This window comes from Anabrus simplex, chromosome 5, assembly GCF_040414725.1.
Source record: "Anabrus simplex isolate iqAnaSimp1 chromosome 5, ASM4041472v1, whole genome shotgun sequence".
NCBI lineage: Eukaryota > Metazoa > Arthropoda > Insecta > Orthoptera > Tettigoniidae > Anabrus > Anabrus simplex.
In genome coordinates, this window is record NC_090269.1 from 292,392,799 (window position 1) to 292,418,812 (window position 26,014).

Genomic DNA, 26,014 nt, shown 5'->3' on the forward strand with positions numbered 1-26,014 from the left:
GATTTTCAGGTTAGAAATGGATTTATTATGCTTAATAAATTTACCAGTCCACGCTAAAATTTACTACAAATTTAAGGAATTCTTTCCCTTGACAACAATGCTACCAGTACAGATCTCTCTATTTACTGTCTGTCCCAACACACTACTGGTAAAGTGAATACTTACTTACTCTAACTATGAATACGAATGAAAATACGACAAGATTAAAAATGAAATAAAATACTGGCTGACGAATCGAAACCGCATTCGCAACTCAAGTCTCATTCTAAAACACTGAGTGTCAATATGCACACCATCAAACGAAAACGGACGTTAAAACGAGAAACAATGAAGTTCGTAAAAATAAATTAACATCTCAAAGTCATACAGCTTAACACGCACGAAGAAACACAGTAAAAATATTTAATCTAGATCGGGTCGATGTCCCGCACTTGGACAGCCCTCGTTTATCAACAACAGTCCCGTTATCTCAATGAGAGCTTCGCATAAACCCTCTACAATAAATCATATCGCACAGTAAACCGCTACCTTCCTCCAGGCCACTTCCAAAAAGAACAAACAAAAGAGAACATCTAAACCGAGACTTGAGCGTGTACAGCTACCATCCCAGACCTATCGTCGGGCTCACTTGAAATCTGTACACCCTAAACCTAATCAGTATATACATGATGCCTTCCAAATCCTATCGTCGGGCGTGACCTAGGACGTCTCATCCTCAATGACTCCAAGAATAAACACGTGACGTCCTAAATCTATCGTTGGGCGTCAAAGTGGGTCGCACCACGTCTCCCTTAACATATCAGGCGAACCGCAATTTCCAACAAACCTCCAACAGTAACACTGAATCTGGTCAGACAAAAAAATACGCACGACGGAACTACGTCTCTTATCAAAAGAATGCAAGTCGAAACACGGTAAGTGCCTACCTCTCGAAAAAAAAAAAAATACAACAAGTGTCTACCTCATCATAATATGTGAACTCAAAAATAAATAGACGTGACGAACGATTCTCCACCTCGAACACAATCTCAGCCTGTGCACTGAAGTGTCAGGGCTGCCAATGAAAATTCCCAACACACGTTTCCCTTTTAGTGGATACCTTCAAAATAATAATCATCACCATCACATTCGAAATTCGCAGATCGCCTATCATCAATTCCAACCATCTTATCCATGACCTCTCCAATGAACAAATTAAATATAACCCAACCGTGTGTCAAAATTGCTCTTCAATCCGTGAGGCCGTACCTTATCTTAACAAAAATCACTGGATGTTTACTACCCAGACCTTTACATTTTACTAGAGTCGTTTTCACTTGGAATCGTTCTATAAATTTCACAATGCTTCACATCATAGTCATCTCAAATTCGGATTGATTGCGGAAAACAATACAGCCTGCCTCACACAGCCTGTTCCTAAATACTTCCTCTACAAAAATACAGCTTGTCTCAACACTCTTTCTCCTCGCTTTCCAGCGGTATCTATCTCGTCTCCACATACATATCAATTCATCGCTCTCAATTCCTTTTCCTTCAAGATCCTTTTTCATACATCGATCCCCTGGTGAAAACGACAACCATTTTTAAGCACCTCTCTGACTTTACTATAATTACGACTTTCGAACCTCAAAAATCCAAGAGCACACATCGACCTTTCGCAATTCAAGTATACACGATGTCTCAAAATTTTCTTCCCATTAATGACTGTGACTCTAACAAATTTTATTGACATTATCTAAATATGCCTACGATCCTTGTAAAAATAACTGGTTAAATGAAATTTGACATAGAAGAATTTCCTTATCCCGCGGTAGACATTATTATTATTATTATTATTATTATTATTATTATTATTATTATTATTATTATTATTATTATTATTATTATTAACCAGCATTTCTGAATGCAACTGACACCTGAGATTACAATATTCGCCACGACAAATTTACACTTATAACGTTCACAAATCCGTACTTTGAATGATATCTCATCTCAACACAAAATTTTAAGCGTCGCATTTTACCGTTCTAGACATGAAATTTACACACTGAAAATTTCACACGCTGACCAAAATTTACAACGCCTTTCGCCTGATAATTACGCATATCACCCGACAATCATCTGGAAATTTGGTTAGGACAGACAGTAACTAACTAACTAACTACAACATAATGTAAAATAGACAGACCTGCACATTGGTGACATTCTCAGCATTCTGATTGCATCATCCCAGCAACCTCGTACTTAGCCACTCATTTTTACAGATAACATTTTCATTTTTAAAAACTCACTCATCCAAACACTACCCTTCACACACACGAGATTAAAACTACCATATAAACAATGCACTTTCTCTGTAACTTGCACCACGAACTTCCCTCGTTCTGCAGTCGGCTATAACTGTCTGATGCGTCTCCCAGAGTGGTTTCTCTCCCCGTTGTTTCAACAAGAACAGGTGTTCGGCCGATAAGGGAGTCGAACTATTTTGAATCGCTTCCCCCCAGACCTTCTTCACTTACAAGAGTACAGGAAATGATAAAACTAAAATCTGCTGTGTCTTTTTTCAACCAGCTTACACCTTCCCAGTTCGTCTGCAAACGTTCACAGCTTCTCCAATTCACTTTTCTTCTTACTAAATATATGGACTTTAGCCACGAACATGTATTTGATTATTGTCGGTCAATCTGGCGCGAAATTCTAATGACGACGGGCACGAGCTCCCGCGGCTTCAAGTTCCAGATCGACACTCCAAAATCTACGGTGGGGGGTTTCTTTTATAATTTCCGGAAGGACGCTATCCCCTCTATGAGGCTCGGTTGTGAAATCTGCCAAATTTGCTTCTAATAAACCGATTTTGATAAAACTTGTCCCAGAACTCCGGACAGACTTGCACTTATGTTAGGTGTTAATTTTATAATTTTTCTACACTCACAACATGAGAAATAAATTGTTTCTGCCCGTGCGTTTCGCGCGTTTTTCTTCTGCCCACGACCTTGGCACGTGTAACTAGCTCGCTGTTCTCACGCTAACACACACTTGGGCTTAACTGCATCTAAATTGTCCCTGGTGTCCCTACCTTCACAGAGGGTGTATGAATAATTTCGCTTATATATTTCTTCCTTTACTCTCTTGTCAAAATCCCTCGTTGTGCAGAATTCATTAATTTAGAAAATTGTCGGGCACTCGAGTTCCACCGAGGTGTCCCGGCAATCCACGAGCTCGCCTTGCGGGAACCTTCCCACGCAACATCGGGCTCTGGGGAGCGCAAAATGGCTGCCCTCAAACATACAGTAGTTTCTGAATACCAAATAAATATTTGAGAAAAATAAAAAATTTCTCACCGTAGAATTATGGGTTCATAATCCACCTACAACAACGAAATGTTTACCCAGAAAGGGGAAATATTTAAACAAATATATTCCTTCAAAATTCTAAAGTGTACATGGGAATTTTGATACAGATGAACCATGATTCTACGTAAAATTTCCCAGCCGATCTCACTCTTGACGTAGGGCTCTGTTACTTTCACGTATTTCCCTGTTTTCTTCTTCCAACAATAGGATTGCGTTACAGATATCATCAACAAAGTCTTCTCTTAAGAATGAACATTGTAAACATTCAGCGTCTTCCTCTTCTTTACTCCCACTGCTTGCCTGTCCTTGGAGTGGTGCCTCGACCTGTCTTCCTCTCGACGCGACGATCATATTTACGGGTTGTACTTCTTCTTCTTCTTCTTCTTCTTCTTCTCCTTCGGTGACCATTTCCCCAGCTGGTAAGGCTGCGTCATCCTGTAGTGGAATTCTTTCTTCGGCTCTATGATAAGTCTGTAAATTTTTATTGGGTTGCCATCATCATTTTATTGGGAGTTGCTAGGAGTCTGTTTCTGGCTGTTATCGATGTTATGTGCGTCATTTGGTTGTCTCTCCTTCAGAATCTGGGATGAAAGACTCTGAACCTCTTCCTACTGGGAATTTGAAGTTGGTTTTCTTCTATCAAGCGTCGACATTGACTCCTGCTCAAAATTCGGCGCAAACGGGTTCAGACCGGAGTTTCGTTGGTCTTGCCTATGTGCCTTCTGGAACTCCAAACTTTCAGCCCCGAAACAATCGGTGTTGACGTCCTGGCGCTGTATAGCCCCCTGCCATTTTTTCCTTTCGTGGTCCTTCCTTAACCCGTCGGTGTACTGAACACGTTCGCGGTACCGTTCATCCTCATCACGGCGGAAGTTCTGGGTTCGATTATTTCCCCAGTCCCTGCGGTTATTAAGTCCATTCCTGAAATTCCTCTGGTTTTCTCTGTCCCCATCGTATCGCCTCCAGTAAGGGTTCCTCCTTTGTGGATAATTCCAATTGCCCCTACGCCTTTTCCAATCCTCATTTCGTGGATGCGAGGGTTCCCAGTTATTCCGAAACTCACGCCTCCGCTCAATCGGCTGTGGTTTCCCCTGCTCAGGTGCCTCTGGACTTCCCTCTGGGACCTGGCTAACAGTGTTTACATGTTGCTCGTGCGATCGTCCCCCTCTGGGTGCTATTTGATTATGGGTATGATCCAATTGCCTAAGGATCATTTCTGCCTGCATGGGGGTCTCTACCTTTGATGCAATGAGCATCCTTTGTACCTCGGGAGGTAACTGCTTCTGGATGGCCTGTACCAACTCTTGCTCCGAGGGCGGCGCCTCAAGTTCTCTGAACTTTACCATTTGTGCAATAAAGTATTCACTGAACTTTGTAGGGCCTATTGCATTATACCGACGTGAGTATAGCTCTAATCTAAGACTCTGCTGAATTTCCGTACTCCAAAATTTATTGAGAAACGCCCTCTGGAATTCATCAAAGGTATCAAAGTGGTATCGGAAGCCTTTAAACCATAAAAGTGGTGCCCCCTCTAAATATCTTTCAGCTACCCTCAACTGACGTTCCTCAGGAATCTTGGCGTCCCGGATGTACTCCCTGAGATCCTTAAGAAACCCCTTCGGCGTGGTATGTGGACCTCCATTAAATTTCTTGGGCTGGTCCTCATGTAACTTGATCATGTTAATAACGTTGGTGACCCCTGAGCTTTGAGATCGACTGGTATCTACATTCGAGCTCTGACCGTTATTATTCACATGATTGATATTTGGCAATTGACCACTGAGGTCAGAGTTAACAGCTGTCGAGGTTTGACTTAATACCTTGTCCACCTTGGACTGCATATCTACCACGCTGCTAATCCAACTGCTCATTTCGCTCTTAATGAACCCAACTTTCTTGTCTGTCTCTTCCTGGGCTGACGTGATTTCCCTTAAGTCCTGTTCTATACTAATTTGCCTGTCATTGAATTCCCTGGTATGTTCATTTTTCATTTCAACTAACTCCTCTTGAATTTCTTTAATTAAAACTTCAGAGTCCTCATTAGCCGCTTGGAGTTTACTAATTGCTTCCTCATTAACTTGCAACAGTTTCTTCTCCATGGTTTCAGTTTTTGACAATACCTGACTCTCCAATTCCACACTAATTTTATCTACCTTATTGTTCAGTGACTGAATGTCCGCAGATAATATTTGACGTTGTTCCTCTATTATGGTTAGCGTTTTCCCCTTTTCCTTATCACTGAAGATCCGCATCTCTACGACCTGTTGTGTAATGTCGTCCTTAAATTCAACCTGGCTGTCGATCAGCTGCTTATGCGCCACCTGGCTTTCCAGTAAATGCTTGTCAAGTTCCTTTCTCATCTCATCCTGACTATCGCATAACCTACTGTACATGTCGTGGCTTTCGTCAAAACGCTTGTCCATATCGGTTTTTAAACTGTCATGGATTTTGGAAAACTGTTTGTCGAAATCGTTCTTTAAACTGACCTGCACTTCCGCAAATTGTTTGTCAATTTCATCCCTAATTTCCACTCGGCTATCATCAAAACGCTGGTTGAGTTTACCTATCTCGCCCCTAACTTCCTCTTTAAGTTCGGTGCACATAGTGTGTGTCTCCTGAACTACGTTCTTCAATCCAGCCTTCAACTCATCACTAGACTCTTTACACCTAGCCTGGGTATCCTCGATACTACTCTGTAACTCCTCAATTTTACCATCCAAACTTTCATTATGAGCCTTCATGTCCTCTCTCAAATTCTCACTCTGGACCTTCGTGTCCTCCCTCAAACTATTCAAACTATCACTCTGGGCTTTCGTGTCCTCCCTTAAACCTTCCATCTTATTATCCAAACTGTCTATCTTACTATCCAACTTCTCATTTGTCTTAATATTTAACATCTCATTATGAACTTTCATGTCCTCCATCAACTTACTATTCATTTCTTCCATCCTCTGCATTAGCAGATCCATCATCACCTGACCTTCCATCTCACAATACCACAAAGAATACAATAATGAGTACGCTGGCTGTTGATGCAACCAGAATACTCCAAACTACTAGGGAAAGAATTCACTATCTACTGCGTTTTCACATACAAACACTGTTATAATTTAATACCGAAACTGACAACATTCCAACAGTTGTCTCATAAAATTTTGTTTACATGGCTGGTATCACAAACTCGTTTAATAAAAAAGAAAATTCTAAAGTTAATAAGTTACTCTGGATAAATATCCCAAATAGTTTCGCTTCCGTAAATTAAGTAAATAAAGAACATGTTAACGCATAAACTTTGAATGTAATTCAGCGTTACCACTTCCAAAATTTATATTGGCAACATGACATAAGCTTCAATAAAGCTTTAAGTATTGGTTTCCTAAATGCATTGTGACTGTTATTATTATTATTATCTACCAAGTAGTTACGCTCCTCATTAAACGTGTTAATATCTAGCACTCTCATTGGGCATAATTCGTTTAACTGTGGCTCAGCCATAATTTTCACCCGCTTGTATTATTTATAATGTGGCTTAAGCCTCAACATTATTTTATATTTTCCTATCATTTATTTTCAATGGATAATTTCATTATCGTTATCGTGGCATCGTATCGTTATCGTGGCTTTGGGCTCCTCATCGTTATCGTGACATTAATGCCCCAAAGTTGATGGCGCCACTTCTACTGAGGCCCAACGTGTACTATTATTCTACACTTGGTCATCATTTTACTGATGTCAACCAACATGACTCGTAGTTCTTCCTTTAATGCACTCAAGCCCTCTCTGTTAAGTGACTTAAGCCATCACGTTGGTGTTATTTCTGACTGTCCTCCAACGTGGAATATTATCATCCTCCTTATCGTGACTTAAGCCCCACAGTTGGCGCGACACTTCTACTGAACCCTTGAACTTACCATTCCATCGTTGGTCGGCCACGGCTGCTATAGTAGAACAATTTGGAACTCTTAAATCTTGGGTCGTTGCGGGAATAAATTCGGTCACGATCTTAACCAAACGATGGGGTTCAGAAGAGAGCCTAACTACTTGAAATGAGGAGCAAAAAGGTGCTTACTAACTTTTATTAAACTGAAATAGCACGATAACATCGTTAATTTAATAGGCATTCTTGCCACAAAAATATAAAAAAAATTGAATTATTGATTTTTAAAAAGTTCCAAACACAGTCACATTACATCACGTCACTTCGTTTCTTCCAATGTCGAAGATTTGCTTCGGAGAAGCTAATATGTTAGTGGACAGCGAAACTGAAAAACTGAAAAGGGGAAGACCTGAAAACCGGGCGCCTATTTTTCCAAACAAGAACTGAGAGTTAATCCACACGATCCGTGGAAAATCTGACTTTCAACAATTAGAACGCCTGATTTTCTCTTAATTAAGGTTATCCACCAGTCAAATACCCTTCACGGATACGGAAACATCCGCCGAATGGACCCTTAATCGAACCAAACTGACTATCAGTTGCTTTGGATAGGTTGCGAAATATTATGGGAAAGCATGGTGTTCACTACAAGTTAATGGCATCATTCACAATTGACCTAAAATTCCACCATGTATTTGTCATTCATGACCCCCTTAAGTGATACGTTAATCCCGATGCTAACTGTGCATCACCCAAACAACTGTTCGGAAGGAACCAACAACCACATGATCCGAGAGGATCTTACGTTAAGTCGTTCTAAAGGAACAAAACTGCGAAATGCAGGAAACACTTACTAATCATGCATTTAGAAGAAATGCCAAACACTGAAGTTAATCAAAAAGTGAAAAGTCACTTGAAAATATTATTATTGAACCGATTTTCAGGTTAGAAATGGATTTATTATGCTTAATAAATTTACCAGTCCACGCTAAAATTTACTACAAATTTAAGGAATTCTTTCCCTTGACAACAATGCTACCAGTACAGATCTCTCTATTTACTGTCTGTCCCAACACACTACTGGTAAAGTGAATACTTACTTACTCTAACTATGAATACGAATGAAAATACGACAAGATTAAAAATGAAATAAAATACTGGCTGACGAATCGAAACCGCATTCGCAACTCAAGTCTCATTCTAAAACACTGAGTGTCAATATGCACACCATCAAACGAAAACGGACGTTAAAACGAGAAACAATGAAGTTCGTAAAAATAAATTAACATCTCAAAGTCATACAGCTTAACACGCACGAAGAAACACAGTAAAAATATTTAATCTAGATCGGGTCGATGTCCCGCACTTGGACAGCCCTCGTTTATCAACAACAGTCCCGTTATCTCAATGAGAGCTTCGCATAAACCCTCTACAATAAATCATATCGCACAGTAAACCGCTACCTTCCTCCAGGCCACTTCCAAAAAGAACAAACAAAAGAGAACATCTAAACCGAGACTTGAGCGTGTACAGCTACCATCCCAGACCTATCGTCGGGCTCACTTGAAATCTGTACACCCTAAACCTAATCAGTATATACATGATGCCTTCCAAATCCTATCGTCGGGCGTGACCTAGGACGTCTCATCCTCAATGACTCCAAGAATAAACACGTGACGTCCTAAATCTATCGTTGGGCGTCAAAGTGGGTCGCACCACGTCTCCCTTAACATATCAGGCGAACCGCAATTTCCAACAAACCTCCAACAGTAACACTGAATCTGGTCAGACAAAAAAATACGCACGACGGAACTACGTCTCTTATCAAAAGAATGCAAGTCGAAACACGGTAAGTGCCTACCTCTCGAAAAAAAAAAAATACAACAAGTGTCTACCTCATCATAATATGTGAACTCAAAAATAAATAGACGTGACGAACGATTCTCCACCTCGAACACAATCTCAGCCTGTGCACTGAAGTGTCAGGGCTGCCAATGAAAATTCCCAACACACGTTTCCCTTTTAGTGGATACCTTCAAAATAATAATCATCACCATCACATTCGAAATTCGCAGATCGCCTATCATCAATTCCAACCATCTTATCCATGACCTCTCCAATGAACAAATTAAATATAACCCAACCGTGTGTCAAAATTGCTCTTCAATCCGTGAGGCCGTACCTTATCTTAACAAAAATCACTGGATGTTTACTACCCAGACCTTTACATTTTACTAGAGTCGTTTTCACTTGGAATCGTTCTATAAATTTCACAATGCTTCACATCATAGTCATCTCAAATTCGGATTGATTGCGGAAAACAATACAGCCTGCCTCACACAGCCTGTTCCTAAATACTTCCTCTACAAAAATACAGCTTGTCTCAACACTCTTTCTCCTCGCTTTCCAGCGGTATCTATCTCGTCTCCACATACATATCAATTCATCGCTCTCAATTCCTTTTCCTTCAAGATCCTTTTTCATACATCGATCCCCTGGTGAAAACGACAACCATTTTTAAGCACCTCTCTGACTTTACTATAATTACGACTTTCGAACCTCAAAAATCCAAGAGCACACATCGACCTTTCGCAATTCAAGTATACACGATGTCTCAAAATTTTCTTCCCATTAATGACTGTGACTCTAACAAATTTTATTGACATTATCTAAATATGCCTACGATCCTTGTAAAAATAACTGGTTAAATGAAATTTGACATAGAAGAATTTCCTTATCCCGCGGTAGACATTATTATTATTATTATTATTATTATTATTATTATTATTATTATTATTAACCAGCATTTCTGAATGCAACTGACACCTGAGATTACAATATTCGCCACGACAAATTTACACTTATAACGTTCACAAATCCGTACTTTGAATGATATCTCATCTCAACACAAAATTTTAAGCGTCGCATTTTACCGTTCTAGACATGAAATTTACACACTGAAAATTTCACACGCTGACCAAAATTTACAACGCCTTTCGCCTGATAATTACGCATATCACCCGACAATCATCTGGAAATTTGGTTAGGACAGACAGTAACTAACTAACTAACTACAACATAATGTAAAATAGACAGACCTGCACATTGGTGACATTCTCAGCATTCTGATTGCATCATCCCAGCAACCTCGTACTTAGCCACTCATTTTTACAGATAACATTTTCATTTTTAAAAACTCACTCATCCAAACACTACCCTTCACACACACGAGATTAAAACTACCATATAAACAATGCACTTTCTCTGTAACTTGCACCACGAACTTCCCTCGTTCTGCAGTCGGCTATAACTGTCTGATGCGTCTCCCAGAGTGGTTTCTCTCCCCGTTGTTTCAACAAGAACAGGTGTTCGGCCGATAAGGGAGTCGAACTATTTTGAATCGCTTCCCCCCAGACCTTCTTCACTTACAAGAGTACAGGAAATGATAAAACTAAAATCTGCTGTGTCTTTTTTCAACCAGCTTACACCTTCCCAGTTCGTCTGCAAACGTTCACAGCTTCTCCAATTCACTTTTCTTCTTACTAAATATATGGACTTTAGCCACGAACATGTATTTGATTATTGTCGGTCAATCTGGCGCGAAATTCTAATGACGACGGGCACGAGCTCCCGCGGCTTCAAGTTCCAGATCGACACTCCAAAATCTACGGTGGGGGGTTTCTTTTATAATTTCCGGAAGGACGCTATCCCCTCTATGAGGCTCGGTTGTGAAATCTGCCAAATTTGCTTCTAATAAACCGATTTTGATAAAACTTGTCCCAGAACTCCGGACAGACTTGCACTTATGTTAGGTGTTAATTTTATAATTTTTCTACACTCACAACATGAGAAATAAATTGTTTCTGCCCGTGCGTTTCGCGCGTTTTTCTTCTGCCCACGACCTTGGCACGTGTAACTAGCTCGCTGTTCTCACGCTAACACACACTTGGGCTTAACTGCATCTAAATTGTCCCTGGTGTCCCTACCTTCACAGAGGGTGTATGAATAATTTCGCTTATATATTTCTTCCTTTACTCTCTTGTCAAAATCCCTCGTTGTGCAGAATTCATTAATTTAGAAAATTGTCGGGCACTCGAGTTCCACCGAGGTGTCCCGGCAATCCACGAGCTCGCCTTGCGGGAACCTTCCCACGCAACATCGGGCTCTGGGGAGCGCAAAATGGCTGCCCTCAAACATACAGTAGTTTCTGAATACCAAATAAATATTTGAGAAAAATAAAAAATTTCTCACCGTAGAATTATGGGTTCAATACATTCCGTCAGTTTCCATCAGGAGCATGTTAGAGCTGGTTACACAAATTTCCGAGCTGATCATAATGAGTTACAGCCATAATACACTCATTTGAGTAAATTTACACTTTCTACACTTGCTTCATATTCCATTTCTGTCATTTCGGATGCGTCTTTTATTGGCATCACCTTATGTTTGGAAATGTAATGTATGGTTTACTTAAAGTTCCTGCACCGAACTCGATAGCTGCAGTCGCTTAAGTGCGCCCACTATCCCATAATATTCGCGAGATAGTGGGTTCGAACCCCACTGACTGCAGCCCTGAAGATGGTTTTCCGTGGTTTCAAATTTTCGCACCAGGCAAATGTTAGGGTTGAACTTTAAATAATGCCATGGCCGATTCCTTCCCACTTGTAGATCTTTCCTGTCCCATCGTCGCCATAACACGTACCTGTGTCGGTGCGACATAAAGCACCTTGCATAGTAAGGTAAGGGTTATTCTGCCCGAAGGCAGGTCCGAACCTCCGCAGAGGTGCTCCTGAGCCGGAGTTTACGTGCGGTAGGGTGGCCAGTTCCTTTCCGCTCCTGCATTCCCTTACCACCACCAACAGCGCGTGGCAATCCATCCAACTCCTGACCACGCCCAATGTGGCCTAACTTCGGAGATCTCACGGGATCCGGTGTTTCAATGCGGCTACGGCCGTTGGCCCTAGCATAGTAAAAATAAAAATAATAATAATAATAATAATAATAATAATAATAATAATAATAATAATAATAATAATAATAATAATAATAATAATCCTGACTTTGTGTCATCTCTCTCCATTAAATCATAAATATAAGTCCTCCCAATACTAAAATATCCTCTGAATCAGTTGATGCAAAGCTAGTGCATGCAATCATCCATTTCGCGATTAACACGCACGGTGACCACAATTCTGAAGGTCAAAAACAGGACATCTGTTCTCAAAGAAATGTTTAACATGGTAACATGAAATAAAAATCCGTAACTATTTTGATTTCTTCATATTGCAATTGCAGTCATAACTACTAAACATTACATTTCGTTATGACTTACAATATACGTCAGAACGTTGTCACTTTTCCACCGCATTCATACAACTTTTAATTCAATTTTTTTTTTTTTTTTTTTTTTTTTTTTTTTTTTGCTAGGGGCTTTACGTCGCACCGACACAGACAGGTCTTATGGCGACGACGGGACAGGAAAGGCCTAGGAGTTGGAAGGAAGCGGCCGTGGCCTTAATTAAGGTACAGCCTGGTGTAATTCAACTCTACAACTTAATCACGTAGAAGGGTATACACAACTTTACCACTCTAAATTAATTTAAAAATCAATGCATTTTTCTGAATGGCCAGGAAATATATTAAATTAAAACTGGTGTGACGTAGTAGAAATATTCTCTTACTAAATCATACTCGAAATATGATCAAAATATCTGAAAAAATTGTCAGTAAAACGAAGGGCTTAAGAAGAACTCTTTCTCCTTTCTTCTCAACAACTTCACATATATAAAAGCTAATTCGCCTAAGTTACTATCTGCTATTAAAATGTTATAAACCTGTATATTTCATGTGTATATATGTTTGGAAAACGGGACAAATGGAAAATCGACAGAACGAGTGGACAACATAAAATAACCTGGTGAAAACCTGACGTACAGTTACCCTGACGTTCAATATACTGTATGTATATCCACCATTTGGTCCCGTTTTCTGATACGGGGTCGAGATTGAGGTGAGATGATGTTATATCGCTTTTTTACAGCCGGATGCCTTTCGTGACGCCAACGTCAGTTGAGGATCTGATGAAGATGAAATGAATAACAGTGAATGAAACCGAGTAATGTCGGGCTGGGCAGCTGCCCATATTGGCAGGTTCTATCCTGATGCAGTCCGGTTTTATTTGAATGTGCTCAAATACGTCAGTCTCGTTTCGATAGATTTACTGGCACGTAAAAGAACTCCTGCAGGATATACATTCGGCACCTCGGCGTCTCCGAAACCCGAAAAAGTAATTACTGGGACATACAAACATTAATGTTTATTATGAATTTGGGTAAGGAGATGGAAGGAATCGGCTCTGGCCCATGAATGTGAGATGTCCTGGAATTTGCCTGCAAGTGAGGTAGGGAAACCACAGAAAGCCAATCTCAGGACAGAAGATGGTGGTGTACGAACCAACTCATCTCCGAATGCAGAGCTTGTCTCTATAGCCGTGGCTCGTTAAGACGTGCGACCGCTTCGCACGGTGATCAATACATACTCTATTTGTTGTTAACCAGGACAGTATTCCCGCTTACAGGCACCCAAAGCACATGCAAAAGAAAAAAAAAACACACAAAAAATTTCCAGTAGTCTACGGTCAGGTAATCTTGAGTTTAGGAACATTAGGATGAGGAATATCCAGAACTTGCGATTAGTGGTTCGCAAAATACATGAAACATAAATTCTGATTGAGAGAGAGACTTATTTTTATAATCGTTACCTTCCACTTCCGATCAACGACAGGTTGATTCTTCGGGTAACTGTGATAGTCTAGCTCTCATGCCAATCAACTCATCCTTATCAGTGGTGATGGGTGAGGTTTTACTAGGCTGTCAAGTAAGAAACACTGTTATAAACAGGCAATCGTATGCTATTTAGTGATATTTTTATATACTTATCTCTTGATCTTTAATAAGCTCTCCCCAGCAACAAGACCTTCGAAACAACGTGGCAGGTGCTCAGGAATCCTCTTTTATCTTCATTTCTAGTCTGAGAGTTGGAACCACGTACGTGGGATTTGGCACTTAACGATACGCGCTTGATAATCTTTTTGTAGGCTCCACTTATTTTTCAATTTAACTGTCAAGTCAGTGATATGAGAAATCCTACCCAAATATGTTGTTTGCAAGTTGTATGAGTTGATTATTTCACGTCTAAGTTCGTGTTGACTAAGATGATATCCAACCTATACGTCAGTCACTCATTATATTGTAAGTGGTACTTCCTTCCCCAGGAATATTTCCAGCTGCACAAGCTGAGAGAAATATTATATGGTTCATAATATGATATGGAAAGCGCAGAACCAATTATTGTATCTTCAAGAGTGCGGTTTCACTTAATACTGGGCGACGAAGAGTTACGATGCACAATGAGCAAAGTTCCTTACTGAACAGTAGCTCATGAAAATAGTATTGTACATTATCCAAAATAAGTTATTTTATAAGGATAAAGCTATTCATTAGATTACTTTGCACCTTTTAAATCCAAACTTAATAGTATTGATTTTAATTTTTAAGAAGTAAAGTGATACATAAATATAGGGTAATTTTCACATAAACCGCCTTAGTTTGTATTTAAAATAGACTGATATAATTAAGTACAAAATGATTTTATTCAGTATTGAAAACATGAAGGGTCCGACTCGTTGGCTGAATGGTCAGCGTACTGGCCTTCGGTTCAGAGGGTCCCGGGTTCGATTCCCGGCCGGGTCGGGGATTTTAATCGCTTCTGATTAATTCTTCTGGCTCGGGGACTGGGTGTATATGTCCGTCCCAACACTCTCCTCATCATCATATTCAGACAACACACTACACTACCAACCACCACAGAAACACGCAATAGTGCTTACATCCCTCCATAGAGGGTTGGCGTCAGGAAGGGCATCCGGCCGTAAAACAGGGCCAAATCCACATGTGCGACGTAGTTCGCACCCGCGACCCCACAGGTGTGGGGAAAAAGCGGCAGGAAAAGAAGAAGAAGATTGAAAACATGAAGGATTCAGAATTATACGCAAATGCCAACGTTTAGCTCTGTTGTACTGTAAACACTCGAGAGAGTTAACTCGCTGGACGGAAACAATATTTATGAAGTTATCTCGGATTTGAAAACGGTAGTCATCCGACGGATCGATTTTCTTACCTGTGGAGCAAACAATAGGATATAAGTGGCTCTTAAATTTACAGTACTATCATTCTCCGATTCTGTGATTTGATGCCCCATACCACGATATATCATATCTCTCTGACATTTATAGGCAAACGTGGTGGGTGTGCCAATTTTGAAAACTAAAATTAAATTCTGTAGTGTTGAGTTAAAGTTAATCTGCCATAACCTCAAAGATTGAAACACATTACCTAACTAGTAACTAAATATACCTGACGTTTATATGGGGAAATGTGTATTTCACTAGTAGGCCTATGTACTGTTTTTAATAATTATAACATTTCCCACACTTGTGAATTGTTCATATATTCATTTCTTCCTTTTTACATCAACGTACGTTTTGAGTATTAGGCCCCGTTCACAATGCAAACGTAACCGTAAACTTAACGACGTAACGTAACTGTAAAATTAAAGTAAAATTTCTGGTATTCACAATGGAGGAACGTAACACAAACATAAAGAGTAGCCTACACAGCAGCCAATCAAAACACCCCCATGTTACTTAGCACGGAAATCGGGTTTTTCGCTGTCTCACAGTTTTGTATTTTAATACCTCGATGGAGTCAAACAACGTGGTAGAGAAATTCATAAAACTCCAAACATATCTTACTTTTCTCCTGGAAAGTATGTACCTGAAAAGGCGAAGTAGATAACGGTGCAGAAGATGGGTTTATCCCTTGAATCGGAGAAGGTTATCTCAGGGCGATTTCAGTGGCCTATTGCAAGAAACGATCCTCATCAGTTCATGCAGAGGAAACCAGAATTGTTTGACACTATCTTAAATTTGTGTCCCTTTTCTAATAAAAAGGAGTGTAAGGTCTCCTTTGCCGACATCTATGCGCCTAGCTATCACACTTCTTTTTGTGATATTTTGGCGCAATATCCTTTTCGTAAAATAGTAATCTGTCATAATGTTAAAAATATACAGGGACACTGTTTCATCTATGACGGGGATTGTCACTCGCCCGGTCGCCAGCGCTGCGAGCTTGTCTCCCGCCATTTACCGTGAGATTTCACTGCTACAGCATTTTTTTTTCCACGCATTCTCTTTCGGTACAGCGTCTTTGTAATTCTTTTTCCTTTTATCATATAAACAAGCAAGGATTGTTTTGAAAGAGAATTACAAGTATTTCGTCGAAAGAACTCATTATATCGCGCACAAAATGCAATGTTTACGTCTGCTCTGATTGACAGGTTCTTTAACTTAACGTAAAATTAACAGCAAGAGCTTGAAGTTTGCAGTCCCTTAAATTTACGGATTCACAGTTAAGTTTACGTCGGTGCGTTGTGAATGGTCCTGTCAGATAACATGGCCACAAACTTCTAAGTTAACGGTAATTTTAAGTTTAAGTTACATTATGTTTGCATTGTGAATGGGGCTTCATTCTTGATTTGTATCTGTGTAGCAACTGGATGTATATCGCTTATAAGGCATAGTCTAAAATTATGAGACAACGAAATGAAACAAAAGGTCCGATTACAAACGGTAAACTCCGTTTTGCTTCCTCGAAAATGATTATACTGTAAGTTTAGTTAATTATACGGTATAATCATCATATATTTATCTATATATATAAAAGAACATGTCCCGACTGACTGACTGACTGACTGACTGACTGACTGATTCATCATCGCCGAGCCAAAACTACTGGACATAATGAAATTAAACTTTGAGGATACATTTATAGTACAATATAGGTGCTGGCTAAGGGAGGATTTTTGGATACTCCGTCGCTAAGGGGGTGAAAGGGGGGTGAAATTTTGAAATGAGTGTACCTATATCTCAAAACTTCAAAAGTTTACACATGTAAAAACTGGTATTTAGAATATCCTTTAAAAATAAGGAAACAAGTATTTTTTTGTTTTCGGAAAATCCCAATAGGAGGGGTGTAAAAATTGAGAAAAAGGGGTTGAATGCCTTTAATGAGGATACTTACATCTCAGAAACTGAAGATATTATAGACCTGAAAATTCGTATTTGGGTTCTCCTTTGAAAATAAAGAAACACGTACTTTTTGTTCTTGGAAAATCCAATTAATGGGAGGGTGAAAAAGGGGGTGAGTTTCTAAAATGAGTGTGTCTATATCTCAAAATTTTAAAAGTTTACAGATGTAAAAATTGGTACCGGTATGTAGAATCTCCTTTAAAAATAATGAAACACGTATTTTTTTGTTTTCGGAAAATCCCAATAGGAGGGGTGAAAAACTGTGAAAAAGGGGTTGAATGCCTTTAATGAGGATACTTACATCTTACAAACTGAAGATATTATAGACCTAAAATTCGTATTTGGGTTTTCCTTTAAAAATAAAGAAACACGTATTTTTTTGTTCTTGGAATATCCAGTTAATGGGAGGGTGAAAAGGGGAGGTGAATTTTTAAAATGAGTGTATCTATATCTCAAAATTTTAAAAGTTTACAGATGTAAAAAATGGTATTTAGAATTCCCTTTAAAAATAAAGAAATACTTTTTTTTTTGTTTTCGTAAAATCCCAAAAGAAGGGGTGAAAAAAGGGTTGAATGCCTTAAATGAGGATACTTATATCTCAGAAACAGAAGATAATACAGACATGAAAATTGGTATTTGGGATCTTCTTTTAAAATAAAGAAACACGTATTTTTTGTGGAAAATCCTATTAATGGGTGTTAAACAGGAGTGACAAATTGGGGTGAATTTTCAGAAGACTATATCTATAGCACATCTCAGAAAAGTAAAATGTTACAGACGTAAAAATTGGTATTTGGAATCTACTGTAAAAATAAAGAAACATAGGTGATTTGTTTTTGCAAATTTTGAGCATTTCTACAGTATATCTCAAAAAACTTAACATGTTACCGAAGTGAAAAATGGTATTTTTTCTCTCTATTAAAAGTAAAGAAACAGAGCTCGATAGCTGCAGTCGTTTAAGTGCGGGCCAGTATCCAGTAATCGGGAGATATTGGGTTCGAGCTCCATTGTCGGCAGCCCTGAAGATGGCTTTCCGTGGTTTCCCACTTTCACATCAGGCAAATGCCGGGGCTGTACCTCAATTAAGGCCATGGCCACTTCCTTCCACTTCCTAGGCCTTTCCTATCCCATCGTCGCCATAAGACATATCTGTGTCGGTGCGACGTAAAGCAAATAGCAAAAAAAGTAAAGAACTCTGTAATTTTTGTTTTCTGAAAAACCACTTGGGTGGAGGGGTAAAAGTGACTGAAAAAGAGATGAATTCTTTTAATTAGGATACTGATATCTCAAAAGCTGAAGATGTTAGAGACGTGAAATTTGGTATTTGGAATCTCCTTTAAAAATAAAGAAATACGTATTTTTTTGTTTTCGGAAGTCCACCTAAAGGGAGGGAGTTAAAAAATTAATTGAATTATTTGTATGAGGATACTATTATCTAAAAACGAAAGATTTTGCAGACTTGAAAATTGGTATTTGGAATCTGCTCTAAAATTAAAGAAAGACGTATTCTCTGAAAATCCAATAAAAGGGGGAGGTGAAAGAATTGAAAAATTAATTGAATTAATTGTATGAGGATATTTACATATAAAAACTTAAAGTTGTTACAGCCGTGAAAATTTTCCTTTTTTTCGAAAAACATGTTGCCTCTGAAGCCTTGGTTTTGGTTGTAGTATGAACTGGTGATGGGTCTTCTAAACGCAGGATTTCTCAGTCTGTGGTTCCTGAACCCCTTGGGGGACTTCAGGTGGTCCGCGAAAGTGAATTAAAAATTGTAAATATATATTCACTGCGATTTTAACGAGAACGGTAGAAGGATATTTCAGAAATGTTATTTGTATCAATGTACAGTAATACATTTAAAATGCATATTTAAATGATAAAAATGTTTGTCTCCCTTTATTGAAATTGAGTTTTAAGTACAATAATTCATAACTAGCTGACCACCGTTTACAAATGCATGAAATGTGAATCTGGCAACACGCAACGTTTGCTGCGAAAACAGTCGAATTTGACTGCGCGTTGTCTTGTCAGAAATCATTCCACAGTTTCGTCTTCATGTCAAACAACGTTCTCAATGAAATGAGCTTTAAAAGTGAACTAAAGCTTTGTTTTATTTTGTCCTGTTTGAACTTGATTGTGTATCATTCCTGTCCGGCTACTTGGTGGAATGGTTAGCGAGATGGCTTTCAGTTTAGAGGGCCCTGGTCTGATTCCCGGACAAGCCGTGAATTTAATCTGGCTCCACGACTGTGCATTTTTTTAATTTTATTTTTTGCTATTTGCTTTACGTCGCACTGACACAGATAGGTCTTATGGCGACGATGGGATAGGAAAGGCCTAGGAGTTGGAAGGAAGCGGCCGTGGCCTTAATTATGGTACAGCCCCGGCATTTGCCTGGTGTGAAAATGGGAAACCACGGAAAACCATCTTCAAGGCTGCCGACAGTGGGACTCGAACCCACTATCTCCCGATTACACTGAGAATTTGTGTTCGTCTTAATATACGTCTGTTCATCTTAATACAACACACTACACAACCAACCACAATAGGAACACGGAATAGTGAACAGTGAACCCATCCCACCATGTATGGTTGGAGACAAGGACATCCCGCTGTAAAATAATAGATAAAATCCAAATCAAGGGCCGACCCCAATAAATTGGGAAGAAATCAACAGAAGGAAGAAAATGGAATTTCACTCTAGAATGGACTTTGGCCTGATATAGACTGAAAAAACATATTTATAAAATTGTTTTGCTACTTGCGTACGTCATACTCTGTACAAGGCAAACATGAATTAATAAAATACATTCACTCCCAGCAAAGTTGTGCTTATGTTTACCTTCGTAGCGTGTGGAGCCGTAGGTTTCACTAGATTTTCAAAGTGGTCCGCAACACAAAAAGTTAAGAATCTCTGCCTTAATTGGCGGGCTGGTAATATGATTTTTCTTCTCAAACAAATATCTGGGACACACTGCCAGATAGTAAACGCTACTAATCACATGCTTTGTATTCCTTACTTAGTAGTGGCGGTTTGGTGTCTCACTGTCCTTTCTTGAAATGAACAAGTGGAAGCAATGCCAGGACTCCTCTTTTAGTCGCCTCTTGCGACGGGCAGGAGATACCGTGGATTCTACTGTCCCAACCCACAGGAGACAGTCTAGTTGGTTGATGTCATATATATCTGGTGGCTAAAATTAAGAAGCTGAAGGCTGAAGTGTTATTGATGTCTTATAGGGGCCTACCTAGATATCTAAATTAATTTACAACTTACAGGTCATCCCCACTGTATTTTATTGTGTCATTGTCCAAGATTCTTCCTCCTCTCGGAATACGAACTATACTGTTTGTTTTCAGCCGATTGCAAGGTTGTTTATGAAGGCGTGGCCCACAAGTTTGACAATTTTATCTTGCAGTTCCTCTATGTTGTTTTGTCCTGTAACTATGATTGTAATGTTTATGTATGCAGACGACAAAGAGTTGTGAGCTATCTGTGTGATAACCACCACGTTTATATTAAACAGTAGGGGACTAAAATATCAACTTGTAGGACCCCATTACTTTGTACTTCGATGGCTGAAGACTTGACATCTTTAATTGTAACTCTGTTGTATGCTAGAATGATGTTGATGCTATGCTTAGTGTTTTTTTTTAATCTAATCATATTTTCCAGTTTACAAAGGAGTATTTCTTTATTTGAGAGATCGAAAGCTTCCCTATACAGTAGTTTACACAGATGGCATAAACTTTCCCTGTTGGATGTCTGATTGTGTCTTTCATACTGTTGATGAGGATTTTAGCTGCGTTTAAAGTTTATTTCCTCCTCATGAAGCCGAATTACTGTTCGGGGGTCAATGTTGATATATGTATAAATATGAGTACTTAGTAGCTTCCAATTTCATTCACTAATTATTAGCTGATTAACAAAATTTTTCAATGAAATTCAAACTTTGTATGTCCATCTACCCATGGGTCAAACTGAGGACGCATGCATTATAGATAATTTGTTAGGGGACAGTCGGTAATATTGTTTTCAGAATTGGTAACCCTAGTCTCAACATTTTCTGTACTTGGTTTTAAGGTAACGATTACCGATGTCATTTTAATGTTTTTTGTGGCAGGGAGGGGAGAGGAGAGACTTTTGAAGCGAGAACCAAATACTGATAATTAAAATCAAGTCAATACTACATTATTTCAGGAATTGGAACTTATACGTCTCATTTGTCCTGGGGTAATTCACGAATTCAAAATTTCTATCGAAATCTTTAGCCGAACATTCAAACCATTCCTTTGTTCGACAACATTTCTTCATAAACTTAACATCATCAGCGATGTTTGGATTTTTTGTTTCATGTATTCTAGAAATCCCCCAGTACTTAGCGGGATTTGGAAGTTATAGAATACGCAGTGTCCCTCCAAAAGTATACTTAAATATAAAATATAAATATAAAGTTTGGGTGACACACATCCAGTAATTTTCCAGTCATAAGCGTACAGATTCATACAGAAGGACACACACATGAAAATACCTTTTTCTAGCTTTCGGTCTTCAAACAAAACATTCAAGAAGATACTAAAATATGGAGTGAATTTTTAAAAAATGATATTTTATACACGTGATTTTCTCATAATTTTAAAATATTGGCTGATTTACATACGTGTAAAATTAATTTAATGCATTCTGAGGCAGAAGAAATGTCGAATACGAGGTAATTATTCTTAATGCTTCCCTTTCTGGTGGGGCAAAAATGGACAAGCAAGTATAATTACAAAAGTTTAACTTTGTTCGGATGTTGGCTACACTGTTTCTTCCGTCCACTTAAAATCAGAGGTAAAACAACGTAAAACAAGTGTACGATAATTATACTTCAGCCAGTGCTCTTCTTCACTTATTTCGAATTATGAAAATTAATAGAAAATTACATAATTCGCCTGTGTTGTAATTTGTTAACGAGGCCAGTCTCCTTTCTCACGTGAGAGACAGTGTATGCAGCCAATTTTAGCAGCGCTGGTCTGCCATCTGGAGCTCCTTGTGTCCTGCCATGCATTTTGTTACGCCAGCTGTGCTGTTCCGTCGTGAATCTTCATAACTGTCCAGTGCGGAAATCTGAAATGGCCTGTAATTACAGAATCTATCACATGGTACTTTCTTGAAGACTTGAATTAGGTCACTGCCGGATGTTATTCCATGTAATATATACGCACACACGTTATACATTTAGCTTTTAAATTATACGCTTCAGTTCCGTACTTTACGAGCAAATATGGAAGAGCAGGTATTCCTCAATAAACATTGAAGTAAGTTCCCTTCTCTTCCCTTATCGCTTTATAAAAGGCTTCTACTTAACTAGGAATGCTATTGTTTTTAAATACAGGTCCAGTGAGTTAAGATCTAAAGTAGTTCCATCAATAGCTTTAGTAATGTGAACATTTAACAACCACAATTAGAAAGCATTAAAAGTGCGACTTTGTCTGCTTATCTAACAAAGATTAAGTAATGTACAAATATACAAATTTGGATGTAGGACAGAGAGTTTCATGCAATGCTTCTTCCGGAATAGAGGGGCTTACGTAAAATTAAATGTTGTATGGCTCTTAGTGCCGGATATCCCAGGATGGGTTCGGCTCGCCAGGTGCAGGTCTTTCTATTTGATATACGTAGGCGACCTGCGCGTCGTGATGAGGATGAAATGATGAAGAAGACAACACATACACCCAGCCCCCGTGCCATTGGAGTTAACCAATTAAGGTTAAAATCCCGACCAGGCCGGGAATCGAACCCGGGACCCTTTGAACCGAAGGCGAGTACGCTGACCGTTCAGCCAACGAGTTGGACAAGGGGCTTACGATTCAGAGCCTTAGACATTAAATATAGTGGAAAAAAGTAAATTCATTTATTGAGATTAGTGTTGCAGGAGAATGTTTATGATACACTGGGTAGAAAGTATGATATGAAGTACAAACAAGAGTCAGAGAAAAGAGTGTGCTCCTAAAAGAATTACGGAAAGGAGGAATGGTATGGTTGAACTACTTCGGTGCTCAAGGTATTTCAGCCTCCATGCTTGAGGGAATGATGGAAGGACGTAACACGATGAGTTGACCAAGATAAGATTTTACGGACGAGATCAAGACAAGAAGAGATTAAGAGGAAGTTAAGAGACTGGATTTGGAATAGGAGAAATTGTAGGCGTACCAAATCCTGGGAGGAGGAGAAGAATATTTTTTATCAGGTATTACTTCTTCGGCACCATGCATCTCTCTTCTGCACAGCTGTGCTTCTTGTTACAGAACCTAGCATTGATTTGACTTTTAAGAGGAGGTGTCATTTTTATAACATCGCTTCAATTTCTGTATACTTTAGAAGACTATGGGCATGGGAAATTTTGTCCCGCAGAATTTTTTCAACGTACCGGCAGCCAACGACAAGGTGTTGTCAAATTCAAAAACACTGTAAGCCGTCGACCTCAGTCGGGATATAAACCACTAATATGGGAACTGAAGGCAATTGGCACTACCGATTGTGCCACTGAATCCGACTAATTTTAATTTGTAGTATTATATATTTTCTAGACGCTACATGTGTGATTTCCCCAGATTTAGTGATGTTGTTAAAGAGTACAAATTAAATTACATATAAATATATATAGCACGATTAATACAAACATTCATACCTTCTTTATTTGCATTTTGTTAATGCTGCCAAATGTCTAATCTACGTCAATGTCAGCTCTGCCCTAGGTAAGCAACTTACATCGTATATTGCGTCTAAACTGTTGTCTTTATAATTTCAGTACGCCGGTGATAATGTCTGTTAACGATGAACACCCCACGCTTTTTATTTCAAGTTTATGAATTCATTTAGCCAAAAGGGAAATTAATAATAATAATAATAATAATAATAATAATCACAATCATCATCAACATCATCATCATGCATCTCCCTTCGGCATAACTGTGCTTTTCGTTCCTACCTAGCATTAATTTGACTTTTAAGAGGAGGTGTCATTTTTACTGCATCGCTTCAATTTATGTATGTTTTAGAAAGCTCTGGACAAGGGAAATTTTGTCCCACAGATGTTTTTCAACGTACCGGCAGACCAAGACACAGTTCATTAAAGTAATCACGAAGTTACCTTAAAAATTGCCAGAGTTGTTTATGTTTGAAACCAGTAAAACTGAGAAAAATATCTGATCTTACAAAACTCACTTTAAAATTGTCCATAGTGTTCTGACTCCTCAAAAATACTCGTAGTTGAGAATTCTTAATAACCAAACAGTAGAAATACACGAAGCACATGTTTTCAAAGAACAGAAAATTAATATCTCAATTATACAATTCACAATTTTGTCTAAAATTATTATATTTATTGTTACTAGTACTTGAGGTTAAATTTATTTCAGTATAGCAAACTATATCATTCGCATTTAACATTCCAGGCACTCTGCTGCTAACAGTGAACGACAGTTCAGAAAATATTTGGAACCTACTCGCAATGGAATCAGAACGACTAACACAAAATTATGAAAATCTTGATGTATTATTAAGGCACCGTTATAGGGTCTACACTAAAAATGGTTTTATTGTCTGTGTTTGGTATTTTAGGAGTGGTTTGGTGTAGATACAGTACAGTGATCCTACGTTTTGGGAACGACTTAATTAAATAATATTTACAGAAAATGATTAATTTAATCATAGCTCCCACATAAATGGACATTAAGTGAAGTAATTTTTATTTTGGATCATGTTTAGGTGAATTCATCTGGTGGTAAGATATTTAATATTACTCTACCAGAAGAAATGAGAAAACGGCACACACATCGAAATGAATGAAATATTTAGTATGTAGTAACTGAACTTTTAGAAAACTTGTAACAAAGAATAAAATTCAGCTACTCGTTCTGCAATATGCTCATCTGATTAAAACAATCACGAAGTTACCTACCAAAAAAACTGCCAGACTTGTTTATGTTTGAAACCAGTAAAATTGAGAAAAATATCTGGTCTTACAAAACTCACTTTAAATTTGTCCATAATGTTCTGACTCCTCAAAAATACTCACAGTTGAGAATTCCTAATAACCAAACAAGAGAAATACACGAAGCACATGTTTTCAAAGACCAGAAAATTAATATCTCAATTATACAATTCACAATTTTGTCCAAAATTATGATATGTATTGTATGCTAGTACTTTATTATGTAGTGCGTATGAACAATTAATTGTTTTAAAAATCTTTTCACTGTTGCCAAATGCGAAACGAACGGAATTATTTTCAACTTCTGTAACGCTTTCGTGGTTGTTTTGGTCATGGACGGTTTTGTATTATCATTTATGTGAAGGAATATAACCAAAATTACTATGCCCTTCACCAATAACCTGTAAATAATTTAGCTACTATCAACTGAGATATGAACGATGTTTAAATTTTTTATTATCTGATACACGTGTAGATTTGCCATGGACACAGACTTTTAAGATTAGTGCATCATATTTCTGAATATGAAAATTTTCGGCTGTTATTTTTACTTTTGCTATTTTCTCCATATTACAATACAGTACACTGGATTCAAACTTAAATCTCTGCGAGACTGTATGTGAAATATTTGTAAGACAATATTTACTATTTTATTTCAATA